This window comes from Triturus cristatus, chromosome 1_1 (genome assembly GCF_964204655.1).
Source record: "Triturus cristatus chromosome 1_1, aTriCri1.1, whole genome shotgun sequence".
NCBI classification, from domain to species: domain Eukaryota; kingdom Metazoa; phylum Chordata; class Amphibia; order Caudata; family Salamandridae; genus Triturus; species Triturus cristatus.
The window spans coordinates 361,944,995-361,968,086 of NC_140579.1; the positions used below are offsets into that span (position 1 = coordinate 361,944,995).

At 40.1% G+C, this 23,092-nt stretch overlaps 1 long non-coding RNA gene across 1 annotated transcript in view; it reads left to right on the plus strand.

Annotated features, from left to right (window-relative positions):
• LOC146870214 (uncharacterized) overlaps positions 1-23,092 on the plus strand; it is a 295,346-nt gene that overhangs the window by 150,394 nt on the left and 121,860 nt on the right. The gene's annotated exons all lie outside the window — the stretch shown is intronic.

The window sequence follows — 23,092 nt, forward strand, 5'->3', positions numbered from 1 at the left end:
GGCCCAGTCTAAATCGAGTTCTACTTGGGCCTAGTTCCCGGTATGCAATTCCTAAAGAATTGCTACCAATCAGTTAGAATACCCTGACATATTAATTTCAACCAAAGTATACTACGATCGACCAGATCGAACACTGAGCTGATATCAACAAAGAAACAGAATAGGTTCCCTGTTGTTTCTTTTGCCTTCTTCCCCAAAGCCCATAATCTGAAACAGTGGCCTATTGTAGAGTACCTAGCTTCAAAGCCTCCCTGCTCCATAGGAACAATTTTGTTTCCTTCTATCCAGTTCTTTAAAGCCCTTAATATTACTTTGGAATACAGCTGTGCACTTACATCCAACAGACTTATCAACCGGTAACTCCCTGGGTCATCCATAGCGCCTTTTTTATGTACAGGTTTAATTATTGCACCCTTCCAACTCAGTAGGAATATCCCGGTCTTAGCTATGTGAATAAAAACATTGGAGAAAAATCTTGCCCACCACAAATGATTTGACTTAATTACAATTGCTGGCAGGTTATCTAGTCCTGCTGCCTTCGTTACATTTAAGGAAGTTATCAGCTTGTCTATGGATTGAATAAAGAATGACTCCAAAGCCACCGCACCCACAATTGGCTAGCCCTTCTTAACCACTGTCTCACTTGACTTATAAATATTAGTTGAGAAGGGTACCCAATCTCCTTCTGACACCATGCATCTTGTTGGAGGGACAGCCATACCACATCCCTTCTGGACCAATTTCCAGAATTTTCTCATATCCTTTTCCTGAAGTGTCCTAATCATCACATCCCAGTTCAACTCAGATAAAGCCTGCTTTTTTCTAATCACCAGAGCTTCATATTTCCTTTTCTTACAGCGATAAACATCAGCTAGCTTTGCTTGACCATCTGATCACCTTGCCCTTCCTATTTTCCTTAGCTCCTTCCTAGCAACTGCACATTCCTTGTCGAACCATTGTTGGTTTGAAGTTTGGCATAGCTGGTCCCTTTTTATTCTCCTATTGCATGCCCTTACTACTGGTATCAATCGCTTTACTACTTCTGCAATGATAGTTGCATACCATGCACCATTAGGCTCCCCTATGGCCCTATCCTGGATCATATTGATCATTGATTGATTGATACTGCATTAACTGCTCAATATATCTCTCATCAATTCTTGTCCTTAAGCATTTAGGGAAATCTAATTCCATCGTAATAGCTAATTCCCTCACTAATGGAGATATCTCTATAACTAATTTGAGCCCCCAATGATCGCTTCCCTTTAGTCTTAGCACCATAAATTTCATATAGAGATTAAAGTACCATGCCTATATGAACATATTGTAAATGGGGCACTGTTGTTTCCCATATAAAAACGTTTGGTCTACTGGGTTGTCCTCTTTGAAGCGGCCATTTAGGCATACAATCCCTAATTCTACCAAAACGCTCACCATAGTCTTATCACACTTTGACAGAGTGCATTTGGGAAACTTTTCCGGTAGGAATACTGTAGCACTCTAGCATATCTGTTATTTCAGAGTCAGCTTTCCTTGATTCTAAATGCAGATTAAAACTCCTAATAACAAAATAGGTTTCCCCCGAGAGCTCTAATAGATTTACCAGGTCTCTCTAGAACATTTCACATGCCTCTCTCTTAGGGTCCTTCTGATTTAAATACACATAAACAACGATCAGCTTTTCTTATAGTGATGGAGCGTGGGTTACCAGCTCGGGTTACACGCACAATACCTAAAACTCACCTGGGCCCAAAACATTCACACAGATAAGCTAGTATACCCCTCTGTCATCAGTTTTGAGTTTTACCTGTAATTTGATAATGTACCTTTACCAAGTCTTACCAATTTTTATCTCTTTAAGTATTCCTAACTCGATGAATCAGGTTGCTGAGATAGTTCAAGGTAGAAAATGACATTTAACTTTGAACTCGAAATAACCACAAACTCAAAACGTTTTAAAATCTTCATCTAAACCAATACATTTTTGTGAGTCAGAATCAAATACAGTTTAGCACCTTCTCTCAAGAGGTAAAATAAAGGTCAAATATAGCAAAGTCATAATAATGATCAATGAAGACGGTATCTGGTAAAGGAAAAAAAAAGAGAGAGAAAGAGAGATACAAAGACAGGTTTCACAGATTTATATTTACCTAAGATGATAGATGAACCCAACTCCTCAAAGATGGGCCAGATAGAATCTCCCAGGACAGGATGTAGACAGAGGATCGGGCAGATTCGGACCTGGGAAGGTGACCTCTTCTAAGTGCAACGCCAGCGTTGCACCCCTCTCTGGCACTACTCTCCTCGGGTGTCCCTCTTCCGAAAATTCCCTTCTAGATGATTTCGATTATTGATCAGTATCTCGTTTTCTCGAGCAGAGTTTCTGGCAGTAGCAAGGTCTGAGAAAGCGTCTCGGACAGAATCTGTAGTAGCAGACATGTTGGGTCGGTGACGAGTCGGAATGATGGATCTGACAAGTCTGACAACGGCTCTAACTAACTTACCTCAATTATACTATTCTGTATTCATGTACCACCCCCAAAAGTTGCAATATTTGTGTTTTCCCCTATTCTGATTGGTCAGGGTGAGGAGGTGAGTTCATCACACCATATTAAAAGTAATAATTTCACTGTGGATTATTGTTCTATGTTTTTGCCCCTTAATTTATTTTCCCATAGCTTTATTCCCACCCGCATTTCATATTATGATCAATACAAGTTATACATTTTATTCAAAATTGTTGCTTTCGTCCGGTTCAGGGGTTTACTTTCCCAGGCGTCTTCTCCTAATGTGGCCTTGGCTGTGATTCAAGTGTGTCATCCGAATTTCCAGCAAGTTTCTATGCACATGCGCGCGGATCATATGGGGTAGGGATTTCAGTCACCCTCCGAGGCCCAAACGTGAACTAATAATAAAGTCCGAAAAAGACACGTTAGAGTGTGACAATAAATGATTTCACTGTATACCACTTATCTCTATTCTATCCCCATTTACTTATTTATTCTTTTCGCATTAGTGCTTAGTAGAACTTATAGGTTTAGTTTAAGCGATAGCATGTGCGTTATCATGTGAGTTTCAAGCTGCCATTTTTAAAGCTATTGCTCAGCTGCAAAGTTTTCCCACCAAGCGACAGAGGGCGTCATACTACGTAGATGCAGTAGACGCATGCACAGAAACTTTACTGCGTTTTTGGCGGCCATTTTCAGACACTCGGGTTACTTGTTAGTAATATACATAGGCAAGCATCCCCTAGATACAGCATTGATTAATGTAATGCAATGTTAGTATTTACAAGGTCTGTTGGTTACGTTGTTGCATGTTATTTGAGAGGATTGCATACAAGCAAGTTTCTAGAATACGAAAGCTTGCTCCATCAATCCCCTTTCTGATGGCATTTAATGCCATCACTAATTTCTACTAAATCAGATGCCAAATTTAGCATATCTCAATTTCTTCTTCAACTCTTTCATTTCTTTCTTTCTCCTTTTTGCATTGTAATCCTCTCATTCTTTTGTAAAAAGTCTCCTTTTAAGTCCTCCAATTGTATTTCTTCAAGTTTTCTTTTCTTACCCCTTTCATTCATTTTGTATCTCTTTCTCCCTTTATAGCATTTGTACCAAAACATTATTACTAATACTAATAGTGTTATTCCCATTATGGGCAGTATTATATGACCTAGAATACCATCACCTATGTTGGAGAACTAACTACCTAAGTTAAAAATGCTATTTGTCCCCTAAGAAATGGTCTAGGATATGGGGTAAATGGAATGCGTTCAGGGGAAATATATGTGAACCCCCACAGGTAGAGTCAACCTCGGATGCCAGTTTGTAAGGGATACCTTGAATACTGTAGATCTGTTTTGCCATGGGGCAGTGTACTAAGATGGAAATGACATTGACTCGAATGTTTTATGTATATGTATGAGCAACAAAGATGGATATTGTACTGTATAACTAGAAACACATATGATTTACATAATGCTGTAACCACAACACATATGGACTATGTTCGATTTTGGTTCAAAAATGCAATAAAATATATTTAAAAATAAATAAATAATGCTATTTGTCAACTTCTTCCATACACTTTCAACTTCCAGTGGTTTGTATTCTTCTTCTAATTTCGTGATATTTTTAATGTATCTTCCAATTTCAACACTCTTATATGGAATATATGTGCAAGAATGTTGCGTTTTCAATAATTTACAGACTCCACCCTCTTTAGCCAACAGTATGTCAAAAGCAAGGCGATTTTGCATAACCATGGATCTGACCGCAACTAATTCAGTGTTGATCATCAAAAATCCTCCAGCAGTGTCAGTAGATAATCGATCAACTATTGTAGACAACTGACAAATTTTCCGTGAATTTAGAAGAACTCCCACTGAAGGTATCAGTGCACCAAAAATGTCACCCACTATTTCTGAAAAACAAGCTCTTTTTACACGTTTTAGTTCCTTTTTGTCTTCATTGCTTCCAGTGATTCTCTTTACATGATAAAGTTTAGGGAATACTATTCCAAAATAGCAACTCCCATACCAATGGTCTGGCAGCCTAAAATAGGCTTTATTGCCACACACATAATAGATTCCAGGAAATACTGGAACTGTTCCTCCTCTTAGTCCCCATCCCCCAATTACAAAGAAATTATGTTCACATTCAATGGAACCAATAAACACATTGTTATATCCGGTCTTTAACCTTTGAAGACAGATTTTCCCCTTCTTTTCAAAATCCGAAGACATTGCAGCATGAGTCTTGCCAGTTGCATAATGATCTTCCGTCTCAGCCCATTTAGGTATCTGAGGTTTAGGTTCAGCAGCTCTCCTTTGGAAATCCTGTCTCCTTGTCTCAACTAAATTTAAAAATATTTTCTCTTCTTCATGCAATTTACAAGTTAAATTGTGCTTATGTGCTTCAGCTATATCTATTGCATTCATTGTTAGAAAATATTCACCCATAAATTTTAAGTCTCTCGTACTAAGGACAGGGTTCATGCTCTTTCGCATAGGAACCTCAGAAAAGATTACATCTCCATTAGAATAATAATACTGCAATTTCCTTGTTCCATAGAATAAGCTTGCCAAAATACTACACGAAATACGATATGGTAAAAGATGATATGTTACTCCTTCTGCTACAGATGCGGGTAATTTCATACATACATAGCAATCACTAACTTCCAGGGTTTCTACATACTGTACTAACAAGTTTGTAAAAATATTTAAGTCTGTATCATTTTGTGATGTAAATCTAACTCCTCTGGTGCCTCTAATTCTACTTTGTCTCCTTTAATGGTATCTACCCTTTTATGTGTATTAGTGCTATTTTGTACATTTGTAACCATCAAATAAGGAATGGCCACAGTTAGTATTAACCATATTATGAGTACTAAAAATATGCTACATATACAAATTCTACAACATTTCTTAACACAATTCGGTTTTCCAGCAGCTCTATTGTCAGCCATTTATCAAATGGAATAAGAAGATTTCTCTTCTTTACTTTAGTATGTAACTTCGTGACAGAATATAAAAGTAAATTCTTTTCAGGTTGGCCTCATTTCTTCATCAATTGGTTCTGTATTTAAGCTTTCACCATCTTCTCCAATTATTTCCTAATTTTCGAAATCTTCAAGAATAACGTATGTCCATTCAGGACCCTTGAATTTATTATTTACTATTTTCAATCTTGGACTTCTTCATTTTGGTACTTCAGTTGATGGTCTAGATTGACTGGATAATTTGTCTATTTGTTCTGCTTCCTCTGTTATGGGTTTAAACCGGTACTTTAATCTCTTGATAACACTAGGCCAATTATCGACTCTCCTGATTCTTTTAGCTTGCACTGCACTTTCACTTTCTTCGAGTGTTCTTTTATTTTCACTGAGTTGTGGCACAACTTGATTATTTTCGTTTTCCGAATCCCTCTCTACCTGACCTTGTCCGGGGGGTTTATTATTTTGATGTCACCTGCCTGGATGCCTTCTTCTTTCCTAATCTGACCCTGTTCAGGTTCAGTTTTGATTGTTTTTTCTTCTTTTACCTGAACTTGTTTGGCTTTGCCTGTCTGGTCCTGCTCAGGTCTTTCTGTTTCTTGATTTTCTTCTGCCTGAACGTGTTCTCTAAAACCTATCTGTCTCTCCTCAGACTCTGAGGCTGTAACTTCTATCTTGTCTGTCTGAGTAAATTGCTCTTTCCTTATCTGGTCCTGCTCAGGTTCCCTAACAATCGTGGTTTCACCTACCTGAGCGCGTTCTTCTGTTCCTACCTAATCCTCACTCTTTTCCTGACTAGCTAATCTAGTTTGAGTACTTGTTCTTACAATTTCTTTAGGTATTTCAACTATTGGGATCCAATCACCCTGACTGGTGCTTGGTTGTTCCTGCTCAGCTACTTTAGGATTTATTATTCGAGATCCTTCAGTTGAACAACCTTCAGCTTCTTCACCTGCTTGAATCTGTTGAGGTTCTTCTTCGTCTGGTGCTAGTACTCTTTTAGTATGGCTTGCATGAATCCAATTAGGCAAATCTGCACGTTTTACTGCTGTTGTTGTAACCAATATAACCTGATGTGGTTTATCCCACCTTGGCGCTAGGCATGATTCTCGAGTATGATTCTTCACTATAACCCAGTCAGCGGGATTCAGATCATGCGCTTGGTTCGGCTGCCTGGGGACTGTGTCTTCTCTAACCTGGTGAGATATAGAACGCACTTGGTCAGTCAACTCTGTGCAATACTCCAGTACCAAATCATCGGTTATATTTAACAGCTTGTGTCCTGGTATACATGCCTGCCTCATTGTTCTTCCCATGATTATTTCATGGGGACTCAATCCGGTATTCTTGTCTGGAATACTTCTAAGTCTCATAAGAACAAGAGGTAAAGCATCAGGCCAATCCAGTGGAGTGGATGCACACACCTTTCCCAGCCTTGACTTAATTGTGCCATTCAATTGTTCTACCACTCCAGATGCCTCTGGGCGGTATGCACAGTGCAGCTTTTGTTCAATTTTTAATGCTTCGCAAATTAATCGAATTATTTCATTATTAAAATGAGACTCTCGGTCTGATTCAATAGTTACTGAAAAACCAAAACGCGGTATAAACTCTCTTAATAGGAGTTTGGTCACTGTCAAGCTGTCATTTCTTCTGGTGGGGTATGCCTCCATCCACTTTGAAAATAGACAAACAATGACAAGTACATATTTTAATCCTCGACAAACAGGCAACTGAATGAAATCAATTTGAAGTCTTATAAAGGGACCATCAGCTTTTCCATTTTTCCCTGTATAGACTATTGTTTTCTTGCCGGGATTCATTTGTTGACATTGTCAAGCATCTTTGGCAAAAACTCTGCAATGTTCCTGAACCTTGGATTAAACCAATCTCGTCTAAAGAGTCTAATCATTGCATCTCTGCCTATGTGGGTGTCTCCTTGATACATCCTAGCCATGGGTGCAAGCATACAATCTGGCAATACAGGTCTGTCATCTAAGTAAACCCATACACCATCTTCTGCTCTTCTCTGACAACCAATTTTCTCCCACTCTTCTCTTTCTTTTGTCTCTGATTCATCTTGGAGTTCTCTTACTTCTCTCCATGTTTGAAATCCTGACAACAGCATAAGTTGGCAGCTGATTCCACAATTTTCAACTTTCCTGTTAACTGCCGTTTGAGTGTTGGGCAACCTGGTCAGCATATCGATTACCTGCAGTCACACGGTCATTTCCTGACTTGTGTGTGGCACATATGACCACTGCTACTTCGTTTGGTAATTGCATTGCTTCAAGCTATTCTTTTACAAAATTTCCATTTTTAATGGGAGACCCTGAAGAAGTCAGGAAGTCTCGCTGCATCCAGAGCTGGCCAAAGTCATGTACAACCCCATAACCATACTATCAGTGTAAATGGTTACTCTCCAATTTTTCCCATTTTTGCAAGCTTTAATTAAAGCTATCAATTCGACTACTTGTGCAGACTTGACTCCTGGTAAATAGGATGCTTCGACTATTCCATCCAATGTACATACAGCATATGCAGCACTCAACCCTCCCTCCCCCCTGTCGCATACATGAGCCATCTACAAAAAGCTCATGCTCAGCATCTTTCAAAGGCTCATCCTGTATGTCTGGACGAGGTTTAGTACTGAGTTCTGTTACATCAAGACATTTGTGTTCAGCTTCATCTTTCACTTCCTCATTGTATGGATCTGGCAACAAAGTAGCTGGGTTCATAACAGTATATCTAACTATAGTCACATTTTCTGCTCCTAATATGATCCTTTCATATTTTGTTAATCTGCTCAGAGTGAGATACTGAGTTCGGGCTCTTGTTAAAAGAATCTCAACTGCATGAGGGACGTATACCTTAACAGGGTGTCCCATTACAATTGACTCACTTTGTTCTATACTTGCACACGTTGCAGCTACAGCTTTTAAGCATCCTGGCAATGCAAATGCTACAGGATCTAAGGTAGCAGAAAAATATGCCACAGGATGTCGCATTAGACCATGTCTTTGTGTTAAAACTGAGGGGGCACAGTTATCTCTCTCACAACAGAATAGTGCAAATTCTTTTAAATAATCTGGCATACCTAGAGCAGGTGCTTCACATAAACAATTTTGCAATTTTAAAAAGATTTCATGCTCAGATCATCCCACTCTACTGGGTCTTTTGCTCGTTTCTTTGTCATTTGTATCAGGGGTTTCGCCAGTAGAGAAAACCCTACAATCAATTGCCTGCAATATCCCAAAACACCAAGAAACATTCTTATCTCTTTTTGTGATTGTAGTAGTTTCATTTGCTTTATTATTTTGATTCTCTCAGTGGTAACTCTCCTCAATCCTCGTTCTATTTGGTGTCCTAAATATTTTACTTCATTTCTGCAGAATTGTAATTTTTCAGGAGACACTTTATGTCCACCTTTTGCTAGATGGTTCAATAGGGCAAAAGAATCAGTTACACAATCACTCCTTGTTTTAGACGTGGCCAATAGGTCATCACTATACTGCACCAGGACTGACTCCCGAGGCAGCACCAATGTCTCAAGGTATTTTTTCAAAATTTGGTTAAAGATCGAAGGACTTTCTGTGTACCTGACTTAAATGTGGCCATACCTTTGGGCTATGACCTATTTAGAATTGATAGGATAGGTCAAAGGGGGGGAGGGGTGGCTATTGTCTATCACTCACACATTAAAGCAGCCTTCTCAGATATTCCCCAGCTTAAAGAGGAGGCCATCTTGTTTAGTTTTAAAGCGACCAATATGGATGTTTTTAACGGACTCCTAGTTTACAGACCACCTGGGCCCAGGAAACATTTTATCGAAGTCATTATGACTGTTATGGAATCCTGTATGGTACATTCTAATTTCTCTGTGCTGGGAGATTTCAATTTTCATTTAGAATCAGCAGATAACGTCGATACTAGGGAGTTATTAGATCAGTTTTCTAGTTTAGGTCTGAAGCAAATTGTCACTAGTCATACACATACGGCCAATCATACCTTGGACGGTATTTTTACCAACCATCCTCGGACAAAGTTTGTTAAAACTCTTTCTTTGCCTTGGACTGATCATAGTGCCGTCTTTTTTGAAGATCTTGCAAATGGACTCCAGAATAGAACCCTAGGTATAAACAGAACAGGGGTTGTACGCCCCTGGAAACAAATATGCAGTCCTGATCTTGAAGCTGCACTGCAGTCACAGAGCCCTTTAATGGACTCTGATCCTGACACTGATCCTGATCAAGCAGCAGCTCATTATTACCGCTGGATTGAACAGGCAGTTTCAAGGCTAGCTCCGGAAACTTGTACACGAACAAACAACAGACGCACCTCAGCCCTTTGGTATACCTCTAAGCTAAAAAACCTAAAGAAAATCTGCAGAGCTAAAGAACGACTCTGGAGGAAGGAATTCTCAGAGTCTGGAAAAACGCACTACAGAGAGGTGTTAGCAGTATATAAAGAAGCCATAAATGAGGCAAAACCTATGTATTTTACTGAGAAAATTATGGCCTCAAAAAACACTCCCCGAGAATTATTTAAGACAGTCACTAAGTTAGCCACCTTTAGTAATGTAAAATCAGTTAACACAACAAAACAGTTCGGTGACAAACTTGCCACATTTTTTCATGACAAGGTGGTCAAAGTTTACGATGAATTCTCTACTGCAATTAAGGCTATTAGACAAGATGTTTTTAAGATGGATGAACCTGATATACAAGTTTCATTACGAGAGTTTTGTCCCCTCACACAGGATAGAGTTGAAAAAACTATCCTGGCAATTAAATCAGGTTCTCCTTTGGATCCATGTCCAGTTACGGTCCTTCATATGGTTCCCCATACCATTGCCAAAAATCTGACACCCTTACTGAATAACATTCTTAATTTAGGACAATTTCCGGTGGACTGGAAAAACTCCCTGATAAAACCTATTTCAAAATAGCCGACTCTTGATCCCTCTGAAGTCGCTAATTACCGTCCTATAACATGTTTACAATTTCCATCAAAGGTTCTTGAAAAAGTACTAAACGAGGAACTGCGGTCCTTTATAGAATCCAATGACAAACTGGATACAGCACAGCATGGCTTTAGGCCACGGCATAGCACTGAATCTGCATTGATTGCAGCTACTGAAAGTCTACGTGCGCAATTAGACCAGGGTGGAAAGGCCATACTGGTAATGCTTGATTTATCCGCCGCGTTTGATACGGTGGACCACCGCATACTTTTTCAGTGGTTGGCAGATATAGGGATTATTGACAAAGCTGCAGACATTCTTCGTTCCTATTTGACCAACAGACAACAAGCTGTGATGTTAGATGAGCACAAATCTTCCCTTTTTGTTATGCCATGTGGGGTGCCTCAGGGATCAGCACTTTAGCCTACCCTATTTAATATATATGTTACCCCTCTGGCTAAACTTATTAGTTCCTTTGGTTTTAAGGCCATTTGTTATGCGGATGACACGCAAATTGTTGTCTCATTAGCCGCCAATCCAGAGATTGTGGCAGAACGTTTTAAACTCTGCATGAGCCAGATTATAGGCTGGATGCAGAACAATTGTTTAAAATTGAACACCGGGAAGACGGAAGTGGTCATGTTCGGAAGGGACATCTCACTTTGGAACTCCAATTGGTGGCCTGCGACAGCAGGGCCATGCCCCCAGCCAGTAAACAAGGTAGAAAATCTTGGAGTCCTGATTGATGATCATCTCTCCTTATCCGATCAGGTCAATAGCATTACCTCTTCCTGTTTTTACACACTTAAAATTCTTAGGAAAATTCTTCCTTTCATTCCTATGTCACTGAGGAAAATGGTTGTTACGGCGCTGATCCTGTCAAAAATTGATTACTGTAACACACTCTACCTTGGAGCAAAAAAAGTGTGATTTATAAACTTATCGGCTAGGATTTATAAACTTATCGGCTAGGATTCCGTTTAAGTCAATGTGTATGTTACACAAGACTCTGCATGGGACGGGACCCGCGCAGATTGGTCAATATTTTAAGCGATACACTCCACTGAGATGCCTCCATTCAGCCTCAGCGTATTTGCTTGTGGTCCCAAGAGTAAAGACGTTGAAATGGGATGGCAGAAGTTTTCGATATCTGGACCCAAAGCTATGGAACTCTATGCCTCTGCATCTTAGAACTCAAAAGAACCTGTTACAGTTCAAGGAGGAACTTAAAACTTGGTTATTTGCGTGCACCTATTCGGGGGTTTGATTTCTCGGATACACTTGACGGTAGCAAGCGCTAAGACGCCACAGCAAACACGCGCTTTATAAAACCCATTTTTCATTTAATTTAATTTAATTTAATTTAATTTCATGTACCCTTGAGGAACGCGATTCCAAACATAGATATGATCCTCGAATTTAAAGGAAAATAAAAACTGGCAATCAGGATGAAGTGGGATGGAGAAAAAAGCATGGCATAAATCAATTACAGTAAAACATCTTGCATTCCATGGTACTTGGTACAAAATCACTGCAGTGTTGGGTACTATAGGGCAATGTGGCACAACGATCTTGTTTATCTTTCTTAAATCTTGGACTACCCTATATTTTCCGTTTAGTTTCTTAATGCCAATTATAGGTGAATTACAGGGACTACTCATGATTTCTTTTAAGAAGCCCTGTTCGTCCATTCAATCAATTTCTGCTGCAACACCAGCCTTTACTTTGGGACTCATCTTATATTGTCGAGTATTTGGATAGGCTGCACCTTCCTTTACAGTCACTTTAACAGGGTCTACGTCTGTCATCAACCCTACTTCTTTTCCTGTAAAATCCCACACTTCAGGATTCACTGTCATTTTGACCTCATCAGGTAAGTCATCTTGAGTCATTACTGAATATAACTCATCTATTTCTGTTCCTTTTTTGGCTACCATGATTTTATATATTCCATCTTCATCAGGGGTCTAAATGGCAACACCATCCAGTGTGCAAAATATGGTGCAATAAAATTTGCACAACAAGTCCCTTCCCAATAAATTTACAGGACTAGAATCGCACACTACAAACTTGTGCATTTCCTTGAAATTTCCGATGCACACTTCAATTGGCTTTGTAATAGGGGTCCTAATTTGTTTATTAGAAACGCCCACTACTTGGATCGCTTCTCCCGAGAGGGGTAGGTTTGGGATGTCTGCTGTTCTCATACTAGAACGGATAGCACCAGTGTCCAATAAAAAGGTTATGTCATTTCCTTCTACCTTTCCATCAATGTACGGACCTGACTGATCTACCGGTAAGGATGCACCAAATACCCACTCCTTTTCCTCCCTTATCAGGCACAGTCATTGATCTTGATCTCCAAAATATGTATCCTACAAAAGAAACTACGATGTTACATAATTTTTCTTACCACTTTCTTCTTGGAATCCGGTGTCCGCACTGTACTTGGCTTGACTCACAAAATTTGATAAAGGGGCAGGTAGCAATTGATTCTGTAGGTTTACAACCTGCTGCGGTTGATTCATTAGCACCTCATTCTGCGTCTGTGGATTTAAATTTTGATTATTATGCTGTATGCTTTTACACTCATTTTTCCAATGCCCCAACTTTCTGCACCCATGACAAGGAAACTTTTTCTTGGCCTCTTCTCTGCTCATCCGCCCTTTCGGTTTACCCCATTATTTTCACTCTGACCTTGCCCCCCTTCCTGTATTTCCTGCCTGATTTTGTAACTGGAGTTCTTGCTGTTCTGCTAATGTCACTTGAGCCCACATCACTTTTTCTTCTAAATTCTTTCGTCTATTGTCAATTTCATCTCCATAATATTTTGCATATTTTAAAATCTCATCTATTGGCTTTGCTTGCCAGCACAAATTATGCTGCTTAATCATTTCAGATATTTCTTTTCGTAACCCTGACACGAACCGATACACAAAATGCGTCATGTCCTTATCACCAATACTCTCAAATCCACTGTACTGTTTGAACACCTGTAGAAGACGCTCATAGTACGCATGTACGGACTCATCTTTTTCCTGAGTTGTTCTATCTATTTTTATCCAATCTGTTTCTTTTGGGGGAATTTTTCCTTTTAAGAAAGTAATTACTTGGTTATATTTCTTCATAACCTCCTCTGATGGATCTCCTGTTTTCTCATTTCTCGGGTACTCATCATTAGGCCAATCGACTGTAATTTTAAATTCTGTCCACAAATCAGCAGGCACCACTATATCAAAAAGACCATTTAGATCCTTCAACAAGACTTTGAATCAACTTTCTCTTGGGAGGAAGAGATAGATTAGGGAACCGACACACCCGCCGGCTTGCGTGTTGTCTCCAAGAATGTACATGGAACAGAGCTTGCAGAGTAATGGGAGGGGGACAAGATAATTTACTTCCAGACTAATGACTCTGATATCGACTAAAGCTAGTAAGGGGGCAAAAAAAATTGAAACAAGTAGTGATTGGGTCTGCATTTGATGGAGCAAGCTTTCGTCTGAGAATCACAAGAGGCAGGACCAAGGGCAGGGGGGATATCCCATTGATACTGATGCAAGGGTTCATACAGCCTGACATCTGCAGTAAAGAACTGCTCAGAGTGGATGCAGATGGTCTTGGTGCTTTTAATATATTGTTTGATGAGTTAAAATATGTTGCTACTAGGTTATGCATGGTGCTGGACATACTCTGTCCCTTTAGAATCAACTGCTTTGTTTCCTTCATAGAGTTAGGGGGTGTTCTCTGAATAACCTTGGATTGTCACAACTCAAAATGTTCTCCTGAGCAGACCGCGTCGATTTCCACTTTTCAACTTTCAGTTCAGTCATTCTCAGATATTTAAACTTCTTTGCAAATGGATTAATTAAATCATTGACCTCTATATTTAAATGTATTGCTGAACATGGAATACAAAGAAAAGATTTAGTTAAACCTTCCTGCACGTTCACTTCCATTCAGACGCATATTTTCCTGCGGCTTATGTTAGAAATATATCTATTTTTTTCTGGCTTAGTCTTTTTTTTCTTACATACTCAGTAACCAGTATCATCCTCGCCCCCACTCATCCCAAGAAATGAATATATAAATCTGTGATTTGACATTCCCTGGAAACATTTCTTTATCGTTCTCCCCCATCCTAGAAACTGTTCATCAGAAGCAACTTATGAAAGGACCTAGACACTCACTCAATCCTGTAGTTTGTTCAGATAATCGCTAAACAATTTTCCCACCACTACTTTCTGTGCAGGGCAAAGACGAGGAGCCGTTTACCGAGCTGAGCCCCCTGAAATAGAGCACACTTGGCTTTACATTGCATAATAATGCACTAATAATATATAAGTAGCTAATCTAATGTATGTCAGATTTATTAGCATTATTATCATAATAATGAATAACTCAGCAGCAATAATGAATATCATTATTATAGAATATAAACACCATGTATTGTCTATCAACCTACTCTAATTCGTTTAAACCCCCCTACTTGCTTTGTGGGATTGTGTTCATTTTGCTGCCTTGGTGCCAAAAGGTAAAACCTTCCTTATACCGTCTGTTGGCCAAGTTGTCTTCGGTATCTTGTTCCATTATGTACCACTGTAGTGCGGCTGGACCAAAGAGAACCAAACTGGTTTTACTGATTAAGAGAGAATTTCTGAACAAAGAACTCAAAGGGAAAAGGGGTATAAGTATTAGACCTAAAACCTCAGAACATTAGATTGCTTCTGGACTAGGAGGCCCCTGCCAAGAAGAAGACCTGAAGAGCTGCCCCTTTGCTTTGTTTGGCTTTGCTGGGTGGACTTGCAGTTGCTGCTTCTGTCTGTAGGCAGTAGAAAGGACTGAACATTTGCCCTGCTGTTGTATACTCCTTTTAAGAAAGTGATTACTTGGTTATATTTCTTCATAACCTCCTCTGATGGATCTCCTGTTTTCTCATTTCTCGGGTACTCATCATTAGGCCAATCGACTGTAATTTTAAATTCTGTCCACAACTCAGCAGGCACCACTATATCAAAAAGACCATTTAGATCCTTCAACAAGACTTTGAATCAACTTTCTCTTGGGAGGAAGAGATAGATTAGGGAACCGACACACCCGCCGGCTTGTGTGTTGTCTCCAAGAATGTACATGGAACAGAGCTTGCAGAGTAATGGGAGGGGGACAAGATAATTTACTTCCAGACTAATGACTCTGATATCGACTAAAGCTAGTAAGGGGGCAAAAAAAATTGAAACAAGTAGTGATTGGGTCTGCAATTGATGGAGCAAGCTTTCGTCTGAGAATCACAAGAGGCAGGACCAAGGGCAGGGGGGATATCCCATTGATACTGATGCAAGGGTTCATACAGCCTGACATCTGCAGTAAAGAACTGCTCAGAGTGGATGCAGATGGTCTTGGTGCTTTTAATATATTGTTTGATGAGTTAAAATATGTTGCTACTAGGTTCTGCATGGTGCTGGACATACTCTGTCCCTTTAGAATCAACTGCTTTGTTTCCTTCATAGAGTTAGGGGGTGTTCTCTGAATAACCTTGGATTGTCACAACTCAAAATGTTCTCCTGAGCAGACAGCGTCGATTTCCCCTTTTCAACTTTCAGTTCAGTCATTCTCAGATATTTAAACTTCTTTGCAAATGGATTAATTAAATCATTGACCTCTATATTTAAATGTATTGCTGAACATGGAATACAAAGAAAAGATTTAGTTAAACCTTCCTGCACGTTCACTTCCATTCAGACGCATATTTTCCTGCGGCTTATGTTAGAAATATATCTATTTTTTTCTGGCTTAGTCTTTTTTTTCTTACATACTCAGTAACCAGTATCATCCTCGCCCCCACTCATCCCAAGAAATGAATATATAAATCTGTGATTTGACATTCCCTGGAAACATTTCTTTATCGTTCTCCCACATCCTAGAAACTGTTCATCAGAAGCAACTTATGAAAGGACCTAGACACTCACTCAATCCTGTAGTTTGTTCAGATAATCGCTAAACAATTTTCCCACCACTACTTTCTGTGCAGGGCAAAGACGAGGAGCCGTTTACCGAGCTGAGCCCCCTGAAATAGAGCACACTTGGCTTTACATTGCATAATAATGCACTAATAATATATAAGTAGCTAATCTAATGTATGTCAGATTTATTAGCATTATTATCATAATAATGAATAACTCAGCAGCAATAATGAATATCATTATTATAGAATATAAACACCATGTATTGTCTATCAACCTACTCTAATTCGTTTAAACCCCCCTACTTGCTTTGTGGGATTGTGTTCATTTTGCTGCCTTGGTGCCAAAAGGTAAAACCTTCCTTATACCTTCTGTTGGCCAAGTTGTCTTCGGTATCTTGTTCCATTATGTACCACTGTAGTGCGGCTGGACCAAAGAGAACCAAACTGGTTTTACTGATTTAGAGAGAATTTCTGAACAAAGAACTCAAAGGGAAAAGGGGTATAAGTATTAGACCTAAAACCTCAGAACATTAGATTGCTTCTGGACTAGGAGGCCCCTGCCACGAAGAAGACCTGAAGAGCTGCCCCTTTGCTTTGTTTGGCTTTGCTGGGTGGACTTGCAGTTGCTGCTTCTGTCTGTAGGCAGTAGAAAGGACTGAACATTTGCCCTGCTGTTGTATACTCCTTTTAAGAAAGTGATTACTTGGTTATATTTCTTCATAACCTCCTCTGATGGATCTCCTGTTTTCTCATTTCTCGGGTACTCATCATTAGGCCAATCGACTGTAATTTTAAATTCTGTCCACAACTCAGCAGGCACCACTATATCAAAAAGACCATTTAGATCCTTCAACAAGACTTTGAATCAACTTTCTCTTGGGAGGAAGAGATAGATTAGGGAACCGACACACCCGCCGGCTTGTGTGTTGTCTCCAAGAATGTACATGGAACAGAGCTTGCAGAGTAATGGGAGGGGGACAAGATAATTTACTTCCAGACTAATGACTCTGATATCGACTAAAGCTAGTAAGGGGGCAAAAAAAATTGAAACAAGTAGTGATTGGGTCTGCAATTGATGGAGCAAGCTTTCGTCTGAGAATCACAAGAGGCAGGACCAAGGGCAGGGGGGATATCCCATTGATACTGATGCAAGGGTTCATACAGCCTGACATCTGCAGTAAAGAACTGCTCAGAGTGGATGCAGATGGTCTTGGTGCTTTTAATATATTGTTTGATGAGTTAAAATATGTTGCTACTAGGTTCTGCATGGTGCTGGACATACTCTGTCCCTTTAGAATCAACTGCTTTGTTTCCTTCATAGAGTTAGGGGGTGTTCTCTGAATAACCTTGGATTGTCACAACTCAAAATGTTCTCCTGAGCAGACAGCGTCGATTTCCACTTTTCAACTTTCAGTTCAGTCATTCTCAGATATTTAAACTTTTTTGCAAATGGATTAATTAAATCATTGACCTCTATATTTAAATGTATTGCTGAACATGGAATACAAAGAAAAGATTTAGTTAAACCTTCCTGCACGTTCACTTCCATTCAGACGCATATTTTCCTGCGGCTTATGTTAGAAATATATCTATTTTTTTCTGGCTTAGTCTTTTTTTTCTTACATACTCAGTAACCAGTATCATCCTCGCCCCCACTCATCCCAAGAAATGAATATATAAATCTGTGATTTGACATTCCCTGGAAACATTTCTTTATCGTTCTCCCACATCCTAGAAACTGTTCATCAGAAGCAACTTATGAAAGGACCTAGACACTCACTCAATCCTGTAGTTTGTTCAGATAATCGCTAAACAATTTTCCCACCACTACTTTCTGTGCAGGGCAAAGACGAGGAGCCGTTTACCGAGCTGAGCCCCCTGAAATAGAGCACACTTGGCTTTACATTGCATAATAATGCACTAATAATATATAAGTAGCTAATCTAATGTATGTCAGATTTATTAGCATTATTATCATAATAATGAATAACTCAGCAGCAATAATGAATATCATTATTATAGAATATAAACACCATGTATTGTCTATCAACCTACTCTAATTCGTTTAAACCCCCCTACTTGCTTTGTGGGATTGTGTTCATTTTGCTGCCTTGGTGCCAAAAGGTAAAACCTTCCTTATACCTTCTGTTGGCCAAGTTGTCTTCGGTATCTTGTTCCATTATGTACCACTGTAGTGCGGCTGGACCAAAGAGAACCAAACTGGTTTTACTGATTTAGAGAGAATTTCTGAACAAAGAACTCAAAGGGAAAAGGGGTATAAGTATTAGACCTAAAACCTCAGAACATTAGATTGCTTCTGGACTAGGAGGCCCCTGCCACGAAGAAGACCTGAAGAGCTGCCCCTTTGCTTTGTTTGGCTTTGCTGGGTGGACTTGCAGTTGCTGCTTCTGTCTGTAGGCAGTAGAAAGGACTGAACATTTGCCCTGCTGTTGTATACTCCTTTTAAGAAAGTGATTACTTGGTTATATTTCTTCATAACCTCCTCTGATGGATCTCCTGTTTTCTCATTTCTCGGGTACTCATCATTAGGCCAATCGACTGTAATTTTAAATTCTGTCCACAAATCAGCAGGCACCACTATATCAAAAAGACCATTTAGATCCTTCAACAAGACTTTGAATCAACTTTCTCTTGGGAGGAAGAGATAGATTAGGGAACCGACACACCCGCCGGCTTGCGTGTTGTCTCCAAGAATGTACATGGAACAGAGCTTGCAGAGTAATGGGAGGGGGACAAGATAATTTACTTCCAGACTAATGACTCTGATATCGACTAAAGCTAGTAAGGGGGCAAAAAAAATTGAAACAAGTAGTGATTGGGTCTGCAATTGATGGAGCAAGCTTTCGTCTGAGAATCACAAGAGGCAGGACCAAGGGCAGGGGGGGATATCCCATTGATACTGATGCAAGGGTTCATACAGCCTGACATCTGCAGTAAAGAACTGCTCAGAGTGGATGCAGATGGTCTTGGTGCTTTCAATATATTGTTTGATGAGTTAAAATATGTTGCTACTAGGTTCTGCATGGTGCTGGACATACTCTGTCCCTTTAGAATCAACTGCTTTGTTTCCTTCATAGAGTTAGGGGGTGTTCTCTGAATAACCTTGGATTGTCACAACTCAAAATGTTCTCCTGAGCAGACAGCGTCGATTTCCACTTTTCAACTTTCAGTTCAGTCATTCTCAGATATTTAAACTTCTTTGCAAATGGATTAATTAAATCATTGACCTCTATATTTAAATGTATTGCTGAACATGGAATACAAAGAAAAGGTTTAGTTAAACCTTCCTGCACGTTCACTTCCATTCAGACGCATATTTTCCTGCGGCTTATGTTAGAAATATATCTATTTTTTTCTGGCTTAGTCTTTTTTTTCTTACATACTCAGTAACCAGTATCATCCTCGCCCCCACTCATCCCAAGAAATGAATATATAAATCTGTGATTTGACATTCCCTGGAAACATTTCTTTATCGTTCTCCGCCATCCTAGAAACTGTTCATCAGAAGCAACTTATGAAAGGACCTAGACACTCACTCAATCCTGTAGTTTGTTCAGATAATCGCTAAACAATTTTCCCACCACTACTTTCTGTGCAGGGCAAAGACGAGGAGCCGTTTACCGAGCTGAGCCCCCTGAAATAGAGCACACTTGGCTTTACATTGCATAATAATACACTAATAATATATAAGTAGCTAATCTAATGTATGTCAGGTTTATTAGCATTATTATCATAATAATGAATAACTCAGCAGCAATAATGAATATCATTATTATAGAATATAAACACCATGTATTGTCTATCAACCTACTCCAATTCGTTTAAACCCCCCTACTTGCTTTGTGGGATTGTGTTCATTTTGCTGCCTTGGTGCCAAAAGGTAAAACCTTCCTTATACCTTCTGTTGGCCAAGTTGTCTTCGGTATCTTGTTCCATTATGTACCACACCGTAGTGCGGCTGGACCAAAGAGAACCAAACTGGTTTTACTGATTAAGAGAGAATTTCTGAACAAAGAACTCAAAGGGAAAAGGGGTATAAGTATTAGACCTAAAACCTCAGAACATTAGATTGCTTCTGGACTAGGAGGCCCCTGCCAAGAAGAAGACCTGAAGAGCTGCCCCTTTGCTTTGTTTGGCTTTGCTGGGTGGACTTGCAGTTGCTGCTTCTGTCTGTAGGCAGTAGAAAGGACTGAACATTTGCCCTGCTGTTGTATACTACTTAAGAAGATCTCCGAAGGATTGATGCAGAGCTTGTCTCCTATTAAGAAGTCTCAGGGACTCAACTACTTAAACTGAAGCTTCCTTGAACTTCACTGCTGGGAGTTCTGATCTCCCTGGGGTGGCAGATCTAGTTCTGGGCCCTTGGAGGTTGGTCCTGCTGCCTGCCAAAGAACTACAAGAAGCTGAAGAAACCTGCAAAATCGATGCTTCGCGCTTCTCAAGCTGAATTTTCCATTTACAGCACCACCATGTGACAGGAATTCCCAACGCTCAGCCCTGTGCAGCTGAAGGAATCCATGCAGCGCCTGTCTGCGGCCTGAAGAATCGCCGCATGCCGAGGCCCGCAGACCAGTTTCCGAAGTCTGAGACTACCTCCCTGACTCCGACACAGGCCCTGCTGTGTGGTTAAAAGATACAATGCATCATGGGGCTGAAGAACTCAACTCAGTGCCTGTTTGCTGCAGCTGAATCGACCTCCAGCGTGTCCGGATTTCCTCGCATTGCACCTGTGAGCAACACAACTCTGAAGCAGCATCTGAAGGCCAGAACCATGTTGGAATCAGCGCATCACTTGCCCATATAGTACGGATTCGATGCATCACTTCTCCTGCGTGCAGCAGAACTGATGCATCGCCTCCCCAAGGACTCAGGAACTGACGGATCACTGTGTTTTCTGGTGCTTCCCTCCTCTGTGGCTGTTTTGCCTTGTGGATTTTGGCACATTTGACATACTTTGTATACAATCACGCATCCATAGTTTTCAATGGACAGAATTGCTTGAAACCTTTTAAAAGTAATATTTTGAGTTGTGTATGTTGATTTTTTGTCGATTTGATCTTGTTTGGTTTAGATAAAGAAACTTCATTTTTCTAAACTGGTGTTGTACCCATTTGTAGTGTTAGCACTGTGTTATTGTGCGGGTTATTTACAAATACTTTACACATTGACTCTGAGATAAGCCTGTCTGATCATGCCAACCTACCAAGGGGGTTAGCAGGGGTTATCTAGGTGTGTAACTCACTTATACTGACTAGAAGGAAGGGTCCTTACTTGGACAAGGTGCATATCTCTGCCAACAAGAGATACCCAATTCTAACAACCAGTAAATCCACTAAATGTTGGCAGTGTGCAAACCACATCAAAGAATTCTATCTTTAGCAAAAGTGCTAGTGTGTCATTCAGACAATATGTATTATATTTTTTAAAAAGAGGTTTTAAAATCAAGCAACGGAGCCTATGAAAATGGCGACAATCAATTAAAACATGAACATTAAAATTATGAGACGGCAGACCGCAGGTGCAGTTATTATCTAGATCTAGGAGGGGTTCAAATTTCTTGGCTCATACATAACGCACATTTAATGCAACCCCGGAACTTTAGTAATAATCATAACCGGGCATCTGGGAATGCAGATAAGTACGGAAATACAGTCGTATTTTCCCATGAATCTACCATGTATTTTGCGGAGTGTTTATTTCTTACATATTTTAAGTCCGCCAACCTAGACTCTTTTTTACAGGCTGTTTTAAATTCTGCTTTGGAGAGTGAGGCTTCAGTTATTTTTTATTCAAATTTTAGAATTCCTGCAATGTCTTCCAATCTTTTCTTGATCTTCTTTGGCCACTGTAATTCACTTCTTTCTATTTCAGTGGCACAACAGGTTGATATCTTCTGAGTATTGGGGACAAAAAGTTTATCCCAGAAACGCAGGGTTGATTTATAGGCTAGGAAGATCCAGGCTTGCAATTTTGCTTCTAATCTTATTGCCTGGGACATTGCACCTTTGGGGAGAGCCAAAAATGTTTTCAGACATTTGCTTTCACACCTCTCCCAACTTCCCGCCATCTCCAGGCCATTCAAAATCAGGCGGCTCGACTTATCCTCCGCCTACCCAAATCTTCTCACATTACATCTGCTCTTAAGTCTCTTCATTGGCTCCCTGTGCATCTCAGATCTTTCTTCAAACTCGCCTGCCTGGCCTTTCGGGCTCATCATCGCTCCGCCCCACACTTCATCAATTCTCTTATCACCTCCCACGTCCCCAGTCGAACTCTCCGTTCCTCATCACTTTCTCTGCTTCACGTCCCCCGCTTTCGCAAATCCTGCACTGGGGGCACTCGTTTCTCGGTTCTGGCCCCTCGGTTTTGGAACAGCCTTCCCCTTTCTATTCGCTCCATCCCCATCTACACTCACTTCCGTAAGGCCCTCAAAACTTTCCTGTTTTCTCAGGCTTTTCCCAGCTAGTCCTCTTGGGTTTTTCTGTGAGTTTGGATGAGTCCTCAGCGCCAGGAAGCCGCTTGGCAGCAGTGCGCTTTATTAAATTCCCCTTTTCATTTAATTTCATTTCCCTCCTTACTAATGGCTAGCAACTCAGCCCGAAAAGGCATTGCGTGGGGACCATTGCGCTATAAGCGCTTAAAAGGGTAGA